Source organism: Tenrec ecaudatus, chromosome 11 (assembly GCF_050624435.1).
Source record: "Tenrec ecaudatus isolate mTenEca1 chromosome 11, mTenEca1.hap1, whole genome shotgun sequence".
NCBI classification, from domain to species: domain Eukaryota; kingdom Metazoa; phylum Chordata; class Mammalia; order Afrosoricida; family Tenrecidae; genus Tenrec; species Tenrec ecaudatus.
In genome coordinates, this window is record NC_134540.1 from 50,942,042 (window position 1) to 50,959,014 (window position 16,973).

Here is a 16,973-nt window from a genome sequence, read left to right on the forward strand (position 1 = left end):
AATACAGCTTTCCTCCAGTTCCTAAATGCTTCCTCCCCCCCCACACCCACTACCATGATCGGAATTCTACCTTGCAAGATTGGATAGAGCAGAGGTTGTACACTGGTGCAGATAGGAGCTGGAGGCACAAGGAATCCAGGGTGGATGATACCTTCAGGACCAGGGGTGTGAGGGGCGATACTGGGAGAGTAGAGGGTGAGTGGGTTGGAAAGGGGGAACAGATTACAAGGATCTACATGTGACCTCCTCCCTGGGGGACGGACAAGAGAGAAGGAGGTGAAGGAAGACGCCGGATACGGCAAGATATGACAAAATAATAATCTATAAATTATCAAGGGCTCATGAGGGAGGGGGAAGCAGGGAGGAAGGGGGAAAAAAGAGGACCTGATGCAAAGGGCTTAAGTGGAGAGCAAATGCTTTGAAAATGATTAGGGCAAAGAATGTACAGATGTGCTTTATACAATTGATGTATGTGTGGGTATGGATTGTGATAAGAGTTGTATGAGCCCCTAATAAAAAAATAAATTATAAAAAAGATGAAAAGACACTTTACCTGTCCCATCCGCTCTGATGCTGAGCCAAGTTTTTCGAAAAAGCATCTATTTATCACAAGTCTCCTTTACCAGAATCCATCAGAACTTGGCTTTGTAACCAAGACAGCTGTCTCTTCTTCATTAAAAGAAAATCTGTGGCTATTCCTATGGCATATGAAAGCAGCACTTAGGCCACAAGGGTTTAGCACCTGGCTGGTAATTAAAGGCTGGAGTTGAAATTCCCCTGTGTCCCCCCTCCCCCACGGAGAAGAGACTTGGTAATCTGCTCCCCTGCAGAGCACAGCACAGGGCAGCTCTGTTCTGTCCTACAAGGCTGCTCTACAAGGCACACAACCACAGCGTCAACACAGGGAGCATTTTGCCAAGTCATTTCTCCCTGTGTGCACAACACTCCATCCTAGCACTTGCAACCCTGACCGTGAACACCTCGGTGACAGTGGGGTTTGTTGGCTGCCCTGTGCTGGGTTTCGTGCGGCAGCCGGGGCGCAGGCTGGATGTCGGAATCCTCTCAGAGATGTCTTGGAGGAAAGGCCTGGGGAGGAAATGAATAATCAGCCGTGGGGAGCCTGTGGAGCATGCCCCTAGGCTCAGACACACATGGGGTTTCCACGGCTCAGAACCCACTCCGTGGCAATCGATTGTCTTTCCCTTTTACTTATCCACCAGGCATGGTTCTCAGCACACCACACGTGAATTGCCATCAGATGAGGGAACGGAAACGCATGGGCGTCTAGGCGATTTGCGCAGGGTTGTCCACCAGCAAATGGCAGGGCCGTTGGACCCCGACCGTCAGCCCTCAGTCCTCTCAACCCTGGATGGCCCCAAGCTCTCGGTGAGTAGGGAATGCAAGCTATATTTGAGGCACCAACTCCCCCAAATGTAGACCCAGAGGCACGGACTCCACTCATCCGCTCCCCCCAACACTAGTAACAAACACCTTCATCAGCACCCACCCCTGCAGCCTCCTCGATGGAAGCAACCGCCCTCCTCCAATGCCCAGTCCACCCCGCTTCAACAGCCTTGGCTCCTTAAACTGTGCCCTGCCCCTTTCTCCCTGATCTCCGTGCATTTGGCACCTCCTCCTCCTCCTCCTCCTCCTCCTCCTCCTCCTCCTCTGTGTGAGGCACTTGTATGTTGTTAGTAGCAGTGACTGAGGCAGCCCCCAGCTCGTGGGATCCATACACAATGCACAACAGAGCCAGAGGCAGCCACCTAGTCTTGGCCCCCGCTCAGGGTCGGCTGCCTATCAGGCCATTGTGATCCATATGATTTTCATTGGCTGATTATCCTAAATAGACCTCCAGGCCTTTCTGGGCAGCTAGTACTTTCCTTCATCACCACCATCATCACCAAAATACTGTTCACGTAGGAGTCTTGCTGTGAGCTGGGCTGCTAAGTGCAAGGTCAACCATTTGAAACCACCAGCCATCCCAAGGAAGAAAGACGAGGCTTTCGACCCTCATCATGATTTACAGTCTCAGAAATCCACAGCCGGCAGTTTTTGATGCATCCAATAGGGCCACTATGCAGTGATTTGGTTTTGGGGTGGGGGGTTGTTTGTTTGAGTAGCTGAGAATGTGTATTTATGTAGATGCATCCATGTGTGCTGTCCATGGGCATACGGACATCACCAGCTCACACAGCTGGGGGAGGCGGCTTCTAAGGTCACTCCACACTCTGACGTCTGTCAAGAAGGCAACCGAGCTAGCCAGCCAAATCAAGCCACATCTACCAGTTGCCATTGAATGGATTCCGATTTGCAGCGACCTTGCAGGGTTTCCAACACTGTCATCTTTATGGAAACAGATGGCCACCTCCTTTCCCCGGGGAGCAGCTGGTACCTCCAAGTGGCCGGCCGTGGGGTTCGTAACACAGGGCTCTAACCGTTACACCACTAGGACCCTTGACCAACATAGGAGCACCTGCAACTGCACTCACTTCTGAAACAAATGAAGAAGAGACAATATTTAGCACTGTTTAGATCAAAGGTCAATATAATTAAAGGCGCTTAGACATGGGATTGAGGTAGGGGAGTAGGGGAAGGCAAAGGAGAGGAGACATCCAATTTGTTCAGCTAACATTGATTAAGTCCCAGCTTCTGGCCAGGCTCTCTGTCGGGAACCCTGTGGTCTCTGCCTAATGTCTGCTCCTCACTGGGCAAGGCTGGCAGACACACGCGCTCATCCTGAAGGTCAAGGGGGTGGAGGGTGCTGAAAGGAGTACATGTCTCAAGAAACATCCCCGTCCTATTTGGTCTGCCTCTTGAGGGACTAATGGGATTTTTCAAGTGGACAAGGGAGAGCCACCCAGCGAGGGAACGGAACAGACAGGAACACATGGGACCTGAAGTAGAGGCGACCTTGGAAACCATTGATTTTCTCCAAGCCCCATCTGGCAGTGGCTGCACTTCTGCTTGGAATGCCACACAGGAGTCTGGTCCCCAGGCCTGAGCAGGAATGTGTGTGGGGAGCGAGGCGATGGACAGTCTGGTGCAGAAAATTGACAGTGGGAAGTGGAGAGAGGCACACCAACGTTAACTCCCAGCATTCCGTTACGCGGAGAGGAAGCACAGGTTGGTGAGCGCCTTTGGGGTCCTATGTCAGTCACACCTCTCACAGAACTGCTGCTGTTTCAACAACCTGCACACAGACACTTCGGCACCGTGACTTACGTTCAACAGTTAGGAGTGTCTAGCCAGCACTAGCCGATACTCCTAAGTGCAGCTGGGAAATGAAGCCCCTCCTCCCTCCCTCTCTCCTCCCACCACTGCTGTTGTTGTTGCCAGGTGTCATCAAATCCATCCAGACCCATAATGACCCTGGGCACCACAGCCTGAAGCCCTGCCCCTTCCTAGCCATCCTCCCGATTGTTCCCAGGCTCGATCCCTTTGTCGCCACCACTGTGTCCGTCCCTCTTTAGGGCCTTCCTCTTTTGCTCTACTTCCACTTTACTGAACATGATGGTCTCTTTTGACAACACTTCTGACGTGTGTGGGAAGAAGTCTTACCTCCTTGCCTCTAAGGCGCACTCGGGACATACTTCGTCTATGACAGACATGTTTGTTCTTTTGGCAGTTGATGGAACTTTCTAGAGTCTTTGCCAGCACCACATTTCAAATGCATCAATTCTTCTTCGGTCTTCCTTATTTCAATATCCAACTTTCACATGCATAGGAGGTCACTGAAAATACCATGGCTTGGGGCAGGCACACCTTAGTCCTCAAAGGAACATCCTTGCTTTTCAATCCTATAAAGAGGTCTTGTGCAGCAGAGCCACCCGATGCAACGCATTTGCTGATCTCGTGGCTGCTGCTTCTGTGAGCATTGATTGTGGATCCAAGCAAGATAAAACCCTTGACAACCTCAACCTGCTCTCCACGAAGCCCTGGTAACCACTAACCAGGGGGTGTCCTTGAGTAGATTCAGCTCACAGCGATCCCGTGTGACAAAATAAAACTGTCCACTGGGCTTTGGGGGCCACGGTCTGGATGGGAGCAGATCACCAAGTCTTCCTCCTGTGGGATTGCTAGGTGGGTATGAACCCCCAACCTTTCTGATAGCAGCCAATCGCTTCACTGCTGCCACCAGGTCATTGAGCTCGTAGAGTCCCTTCCAGTCGGTGTAATGTTTCCCAGGCCCATCTCGGCTGTGGCCTGCAATACAGCTTCGTTTCTCTGGATCGCCAAGTCAATTCCACTGGAATGGGTGGTGAGTTAGTTAGTTTAGTGTGCCAACCTGGCCGGTGAACACATATGGGATTAATTGAAGGGCAGAGGGATAAATGGCTCAGTGAGCTTTGCCTTTCTAGTTCTCGGGACTCTTGCTTTATGATGGTCGCACCAGGGTGCAGCTGCCTTAGCAGTTCCCTGCTTCAGCTGGCAAGGCTCACTTCCTGCAAGACATCCCCAAGGAGAAGCCACATAGACCTACCCCGATGCATCTCTGGGTGCTGGAGCAGCCATATGGAGACCCCTGCCAGCGCTGAGATGCTTACATGTTCACTCACTTGGTTTTCCTCCTGCAGTTGGCATCGTTGTGTCTGTTTTGTGAGATGGAGGAGGACTTTGTGGATTGGTGCTGGACATATGGGTTAATGGGTTAATGTTGGACTTGTGGGCTTGGGCAGCACTGGGTTGGGATATTGATGCGCATTTAACTTTTACATAAAACTCTCTTATACATGAGTTTCTGTGGATTCGTTTCTCTAAAGTACCCAGACTAATGCAGGTGGATCCTGACGGATAGCGCCCCATGCTTGTTTCTATCTTTTGCTGTTGTCAGTAATGGCTGCAATAAACATTGACGTACAGGTGGCTGGGGAAAAACCCCAAAACCTTTTTAATGTTGTCTACCTCTAGCCCACTCTGCCTTCCCTGTACCTACCCACGCTTGCCAGGAGCAAAAGGAACTAGATCTCTGACAGAGTAATCGGGCAATCATCAGGGGAGTTTCCCCCCCGCCTGCCTTGCCTCTGCTTCCCTTCCTGAGGGAACGCATGTTCAGGATTGTGCGTTTGTTTGTTTAAGTTTTATTGCCATCTAATTCAAATATACCATTCGGCAGTTCCATCATATTACAAGAGTTGCACGACCGTCACCACAGTACATTTTAGACCATTTCCTTCTTTCTGTGTTGTTAGTCTCAGCTCCACATACCCCCCCCAACTTCCCTTGTCACGCCCCAAGGGCATTACTAATCCAGTTCTGCCTCCATAGAGAGTTACCGCCGCTACTTGTCTATCAGTTGGTCACACTGTGGTGGCGTGTGCATTGGTGTGATGCTGGAAGTTATGTCACTGGTACTTCAGATATCAGTGGGGTCACCAACGTGAACAGGTTTCAGCAGAGCTTCCAGACAAAACAGAAGCAATAGGCTGTTCACTCCCGAGGAAGTAGCCACTGAAAACGCCAGAAAGCATTTCAGCCTTGTCGGTTACTGAAAGCCTCATGGAGAGCAGCAGACCATTGTCAGGTAGAGCGCCCAAGGAGAGCCCCTCAGGTTGGAAGAGCTGCCAAAGCAGAGCCGACCTTAATGACAGGGATGGAGCAAAGCCTACGTGATGAGGCCTGATTCAAGAAGAGAAGACACCGCTGCAAGCAACAATTAATCATTAGAACTTGGGATGCATGAAGTATGAGCCCAGGGAAATTGGAAATTGTTAAAAATCAAACGGAATGTAGAAAGCGTGCTATTTCAGGTGTTAGTGAGCTGAAGTGGACTCATAGGAGACACTTTGAGTCAGGAAATCATATGGTTTACTCTGACGGGAATGACAGATTCAAGAGGGAGGATGTTGCAGTCATCATCAAAAAGGGCATTTCAAGATCTTGAAGTTCAATGTTATTTTCAAGAGGATAATATCTATCAGCATACGAAGAAATCTAGTCAGACAACTTATTATTCAGATGTACCCACAAACCACTAAAGATAGTGATGCAGAAATTGAACAATTTTACCAGTATTCAGTGTGACATTGATCGAACATGCAATCAAGATGCATTGATAATTATTGGCAATTAGAATGCAAAATTTGGAAACAAAGGGGAATAAGCAGTAGTGGGAAAACATGGTCTTGGTAAATAGAAATTAAGCTGGAGATTGCATAATAGACCAGTGACGTCTTCCTCGCAAATCTCTTTTAGCAACAGCACAAACAGTAACTGTACACGTGGTCTTCTCCAGAAGAATGCACAGAAACCAAACAGACCCCATCTGTGGGACGCTCTGTATCAACAGCTAAGACTGACAAGACTTCTCCCACATTTTGGACACGTTGTCAGAAGAGAGCAATCCCTGGAGAAGGACATCTTGATTACTGCAAAGTGGAGGGGCAGCAAAAAGGAAGAAGGTCCTCAACCAGATGGACGGACACAGTGGCTTTGACAATGTGCTCAAACATAAGAACAATTGTGGGAATGGCACAGGACTGGTGGTATTTCGTTTTGTTGTACACAAGGTCACTACGAGTCAGAACCAATTTGAGGGCACCTAACAACAACAATGCATCTGCTACACTTGACTTTACAGTGCTCTCTATCTGATAGCCAGATGTGTTAGTCTGGGTAGACTAGAGAAGCAAATTCATAGACACTCATATGTGTATCAGGAAGAGCTTTATATACAAGAGCAGTTGAATATTGAGAAAACACCCCAGCCCAGTCCAGATCAAGTCCATAAGTCCAATATTAGCCCATATGTCTGATATCAATCTATAAAGTCCTCTTCAGACTCACAAAACACATGCAATAACTCCTAATGCAGGAAGATCACAGGCCAGTGGTGGGGAGTCTTGTGGATACAGTGGCATTGTAAGCATCTCAGTGCTGTCAGGGGTCTCCACATGTCTTCTTCAGCTCCAAGGCTCTGGCTGCCATCAGCCTGTCTGCATGTGGCTTGTCAATGAGAATGACTCGCAAGGAGTGAGTGTGTGTCACATCTCCAGTGAGCTATTTATCTCTTTAGGGTCTCCAAATGAGGTCATCAAGCTGCCACCTGATTGACAGGCTAAACTCCATCCCTTCACTCTTAATCCTCAAATTGACAACAGATCATGTAACTACCACACAAGGCTATTCACATGCCTGGTCTATAGTCAGAGGGAATTCATCAGAGGCTCAATCCACTTAAGGGCCTGTAAATGGATTTGGGATTCTACTGTCATGCATAGCCTTCTGAAATCCAAGTGTGCAGAATTTAAGCTCTGATACAGTTCCCTCTTTCAGATTTGGATTTTATTATTTATAATCCTTGGATCACAGAGGTGGTGTGCTTCTTCCATTTGGACTTAGCTGATGCCTCATTTAAATGGCTGCCGGTTTGAAGACAAGTCTTTAAGACCACAGATGCTATTCTTTCTAAACGCTGAGAACCATCCAATTTCTTCACCATACTTTGATAGAGCACCTATATCTTCAGTGATCTCTTCATGAGGGCAAGCATTGAATTAGACCCATGTCACAAACACTAAAGGAAATTATACATGGAAAGGCCTATATTTTAGACCCTGATATATGAGTTGTTGACTTGTACAGGTTAAAAGCCTATATGACTGGACACTATACCAAATCAATGAGGGTTGGGGATATGGACAAATCTTTCAAAAACACAAAGGAAGAACCACATCCCAGGGAGGAGTGTTGTTTTCACAGCTGCATGATGGCCAGGAAGACTGAGGACTTCAAGGGCCTTAAAAAGCACTGCTTCCTCGGATGCTGTCTGCCAGGTACTCTGGTCTACCTCAACTTGGTCCAAGCCAGTGGCACTCCATGGACTATAAACCTCAGTGATTCCCTGATACCGTGGCCTGATCTGAGGTCCGTCCAGGAATCCAAGTCAGCCCTGGCCCAAGTGGCTCCCCAGCAGAGGCCTTTACTGTGGTGCTACCTCTCCTGCCTCAACTCAACTTGAGGTAGTATCATTGAAGTCAAGGCGCTTTGAACATGCCTCAGTGCTGCTATGACAGAAAGATGACAGGTGGGTGATATAACGGACAGTTACTTTCTGACAGTTGCTGCGGCATCAGTTCCATGTGCTTTGTAAGGTTTTCAGGGGCGCGGTCTTCCAGAGGTAGGTTGCCAGGTCTTCCTCACTAGGTACCTCTGGATGGATCAGAACTACCCATTACTCCACTGGTAACTGAGCATTCAACCCTCTGTGCCAGGCATGGGGCCCTCCTTGCAGTCGTTCCTCGCTACCATCGAGTCAAATTCTGACTTGAAGTGACCCTGCAGGACAGGGTAAAACCACCCCTGTGAGTTTCCTTTACTGCACATCCACGGGAGTAGAAGGCCTTATCTTTGTCCTGAGGAGCGGCTGGTGGTTTTGAAGTTCTGACCTCGTGGTTAGGAACCTTCTATGCTACTCACTACATGGCCAGGGCTCCTTCTCTCACAGCCCAGGAGGCTAGGAGTCTGAGTTCAGGGCCTGGCTCTGAGGAGTGGTCCTTTTCGCCTATTTCAGCTAAGGGTGCCGAGGTTTGCAGATGTGTCTCCTGCATGTCCGGCTTCACGCATTTCTTCCCTCTAGGTCTTATGTCCATTCTGCTCTGTTTATAACTCAGAAGCGATTAGGTCTAGGACTCACTTTACACTGGTATGACCTCATTGACATAGCAAAATTCTGTTTCCATACAAGGTCAGGTTTACAGGTACAGGGGTTAAAGTTTGAGGAGACACAATTCAATCCACATCAGACAGCTAAATGATAGAGCAGCCCCCACAACCACGAGGAGCCTGTTGCACCGCGGGCGAGTCATGATCTTTAGAAGTCAATAAGGCAACCAGAATATCAACTGCCCCTCAAGAAGCCCATCCACCAATCAGAGCTGCCTGCCGACTGCCAGGCTGGGACACCGGTGTCCACCAAAGGGAATCACCCTTCTCCCCGACTTAGCAGCATGCAGCCTGGTCCAGGTATGCCTTTGCCCACCGTGTTCCCTTGTTTCTCTCCCCCTCACCTTTCTAGCCATAATTCCTCACTCTGGAAAGATTTTTTATTTTGTTGGTCACTCATAGTTCTAAGGAGCTAGGAACGAACCAACTCTTATGGAGTTCATGCCCGAAGGATACCGCTGGAGGGACACTGGGTCGCTTGAAGGGTGTTGGCTGGGTCAAAACCAGGTACAAAGGCTTTGTAGCCAGGAGCAGTGCCCCAGTATGGCCTGGGGACCACTCTGTTGCTATGAGACACTAGACTCCACAGGTTCCATCACAGGAAGTTACACAGGACGTTGGATGTCGTCATTCATCACCAGGCTGGGTTCTCACTGCACCTACTTGCCTGAATGACCAGCTGTCTCCGAATCCTAGGGCTGTCACAGCGAAATACCACCCAGTGGGCGGTGTACTACAGAACAGACCTGCCTTGCCTCGCCTCTCAGATCTGGAGCTGGAAGTCCACATTTCTCTCTCTCTCTCTTTCTCTCTCTCTCTCTCTCTCTCTCTCTCTCTCTCTCTCTCTCTCTCTCTCTCTCTCTCTCTCTCTCTCGTCTCTTTCCGGCATTCTGTGGAGTTTCTCTGCGTCTTCTCTCTGCGTGTGACTACCTCCCTGTTCTTCCCATTCATAAGGCGCCACTTGCCTATCAGTTTGTCACACTGTGGGGGCCAGCACATTGCTGGATGCTGGATGCTATGCCATCAATATTTCAAATGCCAGCAGTCTCCCCTGGTGGGACGATTCCAATGGAGCTTCCTAACGAAGCAGACTAGGAAGAAAGGACCTCGCAATGAACTTCCGAAACACTGACTGGCCAGTGAAACCAGTCTGAGTAACAGTGAAAGGTTGTCTGATAGAAAGCCAGGAGGCACTCAAGCTACGACTGGGGAAGAGCTGCCTCCTCAAAGCACAAGCTAGCTGGTGGTTTGGATGGAGTAAAGCAGTCTGGACCTTCATGACTGGAACATGAATAGACAGAGCATTCATCTGAGAACATGGGAAGTTGCCACAAATGAAATGTAACACCGAACGCTTGATGTCTTGGGCATTAGTGAGCAGAATTGGACTAGTAATGGCCGCTTTGAGTTGCACAAACATGTTTAATTCATGTTTATTGGAACTGAATACTGGAAATTACGAACTGAAGAGAACCAGCAGTGCATTCATTATCAAAAAGAACATTTCAAGATCTGTCCTAAACTTGAAGGTGAACAAGCGGCCGTCTAGTTAAGAAACAAAGCCCACATAGAAGAAGCACACCAGCCTGTGTGATCACGAGGTGTCTAAGGGATCAGGCATCAGGAATCAAAGAACAAAAAATCATATCATTGTGAATGGGGGGAATGCGAAGTGGGAACTCAAGGCCCATCTGTAGGCAACTGGACATCCCCTTACGGAAGGGTCACAGGGAGGAGACGAGCCAGTCAGGGTGCAGGGTAGCAACAATGAAACATACAGCTTTCCTGTAGTTCTTAAATGCTTCCTCCTCCCCCACTATCATGATCCCAATTCTACCTTACAAATCTGGCTAGACGAGAGGATGTACACTGGTACAGATAGGAACTGGAAACACAGGGAATCCAGGACAGATGATCCCTTCAGAACCAGTGGTGAGAGTGGTGATACCGGGAGGGTGGAGGGAGGGTGGGGTGGAAAGGGGAGACCGATTACAGGGATCTACATATAACCTCCTCCCTGGGGGACAAACAACAGAAAAGTGAGTGGAGGGAGACATCGGACAGTGTATGATATGACAAAGTAATAATTTATAAATTATCAAGGGTTCATGGAGGGAGGGGGGAGTGGGGAGGGAGGTGGCAAAATAAGGAGCTGATGCCGGGAGCTTATGTGGAGAGTGAGTGTTTGGAGAATGATGAGGGTAACGAGTGTACAAATGTGCTTTATACAATTGATGTGTGTATGGATTGTGATAAGAGCTGTATGAGGCCCTAATAAAACGATTTAAAAAAAAGAAAGAAAAAGGTAAACAAAACAAAAAGAGTTATATGAGCCCCCAATAAAATGATTTTTTTAAAAAGATCTGTCCTAAAGTATAATGCTGTCGGAGACCGGATAGTGTCTAAACTTCTACAAGAAAGATCAGACAATACAACTATCACACAAACCACTAATGCCAACGATGAAGTAATTGAAGATCACTACCAACCGCTGCAATCTGAAATTGATCAAGCATCTATTAAAGATCTGTGATAAGAATTGGTAATTGGAAAGTGAAAGTTGGAAACCAAGAAAAAGGCTCAGTAGTTGGAAAATATAGCCTTGGTGCTAGAAACAATACTGGTGAGCTTGTGTTAGGATTTCACAAGGTCAATATCATATTCATTGAAAATATCTTCCCCCTGCCCCCCCAACATCATACCTGGAAATTACGCCCATGGATCTGGCCATGTTGAAAATGCATGGATCAAGTTGACTATAGCCGTGGGAAGGGATGCTGGAGATGCACAGTTTCATCCATTGGAATGAGGCCACAGGCCAACTGGGAGTAGACCCTGTGGATCAGAACTTGCTCATACACAAGTCAAGGTGAAGCTGAAGAAAATTAAAAGAGATTCCCAAGAACCAAAGTATGACCTTGAATATATTCCACCCGAAGGTAGATACCATCCCAAGAATAGATTTGACACCCTGAATGCTGAGGACTGAAAACCAGATGGGCCGTGGGACGGCAGCAAAGACATCCCACATGAAGAAAGCCAAGGGTCATTACAAAGATAGAAATGAAAAACCCAGGCCAAAGTGGATGTCAGAGGAGACTCGGAAACTTGCTTTTGAACCTAGAGTAGCTAAAGCAAACAGATGAAATGAAGAAGTCGAAGAGCTAAAGAGGAGATTACAATGGGCCTGGAGTTAGAAAAACAAAAGGGAAGACACGCTCGGCAAAACAACAACAACAGCCAAGCTTCATGTTGCAAATCTGAAGCATCTTATGGGTCAAACTGTCCTGTTTCTTGAAGATGGAGGGAAGACAAGAGTCACTGGACCAGAAAGAATTGGTTGGCATTCACTGTGTCAGGAGGCAGCGTGTGCTCAAGAACGACAGTCCTGAAGGAAGACATCCAACTTCCCCGAAGGCACTGGTGGGAAACAAGGCCCCTGGAATTAAGGAAAGCCACTTGAAATGTTCCCACAAAATGAATGCAATGCTGGCAGGGCTTATGCATCTATGGTAAGAAATTTGGAAGGCATCCATCTAGCCAACTGACTGGATGAAATTAATATACATGTCCATTCAAAGTAAAGGTGACCCAACCGAAAGAGGAAATGATCAAATAGTTATATTAATGTCATGCGCAAGTGAATTCTTGCTGGAGATCATTTAGAAAGGGTTGCAACAGCACCCCACCAGGGAACTCCCGGAAATTCACACTGGATTCAGAAGAGGGTGTGGAATGAAAGATATTACTGGTTTTTTTTCCTACATCTTTGTCTATCTTATTATTATATTTTACCCAATCTTTTCATGCCGCTCTTTTATTAAACCTGGGATACAATTCACATAGAATACAATTTAATCATTCAACTATATTGGAAGAGCTAGGCAATCAATTTCAGAACATTTTATTCTTGTGCTCCCTGTCATCAGCTCCCCCTTGTCCTCTCCATACCCCCAGGTGATTATCCACCCCCTTACTGTCTCTATAAATCTACCTGGCCTGAGCTTAATATGTAGAAAGTCATACAAGATACAAACAGAAAGCAAGCCAATAAACAAAACTTAACAATGTGACAACACAAAACAGAAAAGCCTCATTCAAAAGGAAAGCATAAAATATTAAAAATGGAATGAAATAACTTTAAAATGGGTTGAAAGAGAAATCAAATGATAAGAGATCGCATTTTAACCTAGCCGAATCTTTCCTCATCCACTTTACAGTGCGCTCTGTCTGATAGCAAGGCTGTCACATCCCTGGACTATGGCCAGAGAGGCTTCACCAGAGGCTTCGTCCCTGTGGGAACCTGCAAGGGGGTTGAGCTTCCCCTGTCACCTGCCGTCTTCTGCAGACCAGGTGTTCACAATTTGATCTCTGATACAATTCTTTACTTTGCATTTTATTACTTACAATCCTTGGATCACAGAGTCTGGCAGGCTTCTTCCATGTGGGCTTGGTTGACACCTCACTTAGATGGCTGTTTGTTTTAAGACAAACCTTTAAGACCCCAGGTGTCATGCTTTCTGAGTTCGGGCACCTTCTGGTTTCTTCACCACACTTAGATAATAGCATCCATTTCTTTGCTGCTCAATTCATGAGGACATTAGTGTTGATGTCAGATGACTTGTGACCGAAAGCAGAAAATACCAGAAAGACCTTTGTGCTTTATTGACTATGCAAAAGCATTCGACTGCATAGATCATAACAAATGATAGACAATATTGTGAAGAATCGAAATTCCAGACCACATCAGGAAACCGGTCCTAGATCAGGTGTCAGTCATTCTAACAGAGCAAGGGGAACTGAGAGGTTTAGAATTAGGAAAGGTACGTGCCAGAAGTGTACTGCTTTGCCACGCTTCCTGAAGCTGCGTGCTGAGTAAATCACTTGAGAACCTACACTGGATGAAGAACAACGTGAAGTCAGGTTTAGAGGAAAACTCTCACAATCTACAATATGCAGATGTCAACAACCTTGCTTGCTGAGCACGAAGAAGACGTGAAGCAGTTACTGTAGCAAATCAAAGATTACAGCTTTGGGTACATAATGCACTCCAATATGCAGTTAACAAACTCTGCACAACTGGACCAAGAAATAGCATCATGGCAGAGGGAGGCAACGCTGCGTCCATCCAAGATTCCATGTGACTCGGAACCACAATCAAGGCTCCTGGCAGTAGCTTTGCAGAAGTTCAGCAACAGATCCAGGGGTGAATGCCCTTGGTACCAGACAGCAGGGGTGTAAAGTCACTTGAGACAGACGTAGGTAGGGCAATATGTAATACCATATCATTTTACCTCCCTTTGACCCATTTTAAAGTTGCTTTGGTTTTTAATAGTTCCTGCTTTCTTTTGATTGAAGTTTTTCTGTTTTGTTTTGTCATTGCTGTTGATTTCTTATTTGTTTGTTTTGTTATTTGTGTTGTATATGATTTTCTATATAGGAACTTCAGGATAAGTAATCTATAGAGACGGTAGATAGATTAATAACCACCTAGGGGCATGGCCGGGGAGGTTGGGGGAAATGAGGAGCTAGCAACGAGTATGAGAAGCCAGAAAATGTTACAGAATTGGTGGTGGTGATGACTGCACAACTCTTCTTAATATGACTGAACTATAAAATGGCATGATATGTGAATTATATGACAATAAAACTACTAAATAATAAAAGTCAAACAACATATTGCTTTGGTCAAATTGCAACCCAAGACCTCTTTAACGTGTCCAAAAGCAAAGCAGCCGCCTTGAGGATTAAGTGTGGCCGACAGGTGTCGGCCTATATTCAATGCCCTCACTGCGCGAGAAAGCTGGGCCACGAGTAAAGAAGTCCCAAGGAGAACCGATGTCTGAGTTACAGAGGTGTTGGTAAAGAATATGGAATGCACCATGAATTTCCCAATGAACAAACAAATCTGTGTGAGAAGTAAAACCAAGAAGTCCCTTAGAAGCAAATACAGCATGATTTTAACGCTTGCTTGGCTCTCAGTCCCTGAGGAAGAGCACCATGCTTGGCAAATCGGAGCGTCACCGAAAGAGAGCAAGAACTCACACAAAACGAGTTGACTGTGTGCGCATCGACTCCCACGCAGCAACATGATTCGGATGGCACGGGACCTGGCAGTGGTCTGTCACTCCGGTTGCTGTCCGTCGAATGGGACTCAAAGCGGTTGGACCGGTAACAACAGCTGAGGAAGGATCAGGACCCATCAACTCTGGGCGGACCTCGTTAACTTCTAATAACCTCTGCCAAGCAAAACTACTTCCAAACAGTCACCGAATTCAAGGATTAGGACTTTACCATCTCGTTTTCAGAAACCCAATTCGATGCACAGTACCAGTTTCTAATCAAAGGCGAGGCCTGGTGGGCCCGTGCTCTGGCCTTGGTTGTAAAGGACGCGGGCGGAGAGGAATTAGCTGGTGCTCTGGGATTCCAGAGTGAGAACAGGTTCTCCTTCCCATGGAAGGCCAAAGCCTACCCATATTCAGCGAGAGGCCGGTTCCACATTTCCGTCACCATTTTGTTTTCTCCCTGAGAGTGGTACTTGCCCGATTGCCTTAGGCACTAAGGGTAGGGTGACAGATATTTCCAATAAAAATTCAGGCCAATAGTTGGGCAACATGATGCAAGCAGTAACTGCCACTGGGCCCCACATACGAAGTTGGCGAAATGCCAAATGCTCTGCTAACCCTATACTTATCATCTTTGTAAAATCTATCCAGGACATCCGTTTCATTCCCATGTCAGATGCAGGTATCATGTTTTAGGGTCTAGGTGTGCCCATTGTACTATTTGGAAGAAACTTATGCTAAGGCTTTATTTGTTTTTCATGTGAAATGCAAATTTAACTACATTTTTTTTCATGGCAGCACTACTTAGGAGAATTTTTTCTATCCTGTATTATACATTTTGACATTACCTGGTGCCTTGGTATGCCTTGTTTTTGCTATGGGGCAAAAACCTCATTAAGTCAGTAGTCTGCTTCTCTGATCCTGGTTTTGATTGCCAAAAAATGGAAATTGCCCATAGTCCCATCTGCTTTCTGTCAATAACAGATTTTCCTCTCCTCCAAATCAGATCCACGTCTAGAGCCGAGGGAGGTGAAGGCGGTGCCTTTAGAAAAGCAAATGAAGAAGCACATTAAATTTTAATGGAAAAGAAAATAACCTATTATTCCATTTCATTGAGGGGGGGGGAATTAGCTGCAGGACAGAAAGATTTCATGAATATATATATATATATATATTAATGCTGGGCTCTCTCAAACCTCCAGTTTTCAATGAGTCACACTTAACGGAGCTGTAATAGGAGGTGTAACTATAACAAAATTGGATTTTATGTGCGGTGCATGGAAATGAGTCTCGATGAGTCAGCAATTACTGCTGCTCACACCTCCTACGTGGCTGGGTGGATCCTGTACCCAACTGCCAATTTGTTCTTCCCATCCAAAAAAGACAAATGGTTTTCAAAGCTACATCATTTCGATATACCAGAGATAAAAAATTATGGACTTATCTCCTAATGTTACTGAAAATCCTAGTTAACACAACTCGACAGGCAACTTTACCAAATTCTTTTAAGGCAACAGGCACAAAGACATTCCTCATATACCCAGGCCTTACATGAGGAATAATTAGACCTTCTCAAGTCAAGGCCAGTTTTCCCCGGGGCCACCCAGCGAACCTCACTTGGATATTTACACACCACAGGGAATGAATGGTGGCTCTCAGAGTTGGTCTACATGTTGAAATGTATTCCACTGGCCAGCCTCGGGTTCTTGGAAAGAGAACTGATTTGTGTGTTTACCTAAATGAAAATTTCTGAACTCTGCCTTGTTCCTCCCATCTTTGAGGCCTTGTGCGACCCTCCTCCTCGAACATCCTTCCTTGCTTCGCCTCGGCAATTCCTTCAGATCTCTGCTCAAAATAAAATTCCTTAAACCTCTCCCCACTTGCCCCGGCTCCTGGCCCCAGGCAGATGAGGAGCCCCTATGATATGCCTTCTTCCCTTCCTCTGTGTCGTTCACAGTTCCTCATGCCACACCAGTGTGCGTTGGGAGTGAATGGCGCTTTTTTCTGTAATAACCTGGCTTCTGTTGGGTGCATACAAGCCAAAAATCACACTGCTCCCAGCCTTCCTTGCAGCTAGGTGTGAGCCGAGTACGATTAGCGCCTGACCAGTGAGATGTGTTCAGTCTCTGAGTGTCTTTGTAGAAGGCAAGGAGCTTCGTCCTTTTTCTTTCCAACAGCCCGGAGGGGACCCACCATGGCCTTTGCAGACTTGGCATCCGAGGACAGTGCCGCAGCAAGAGCCCG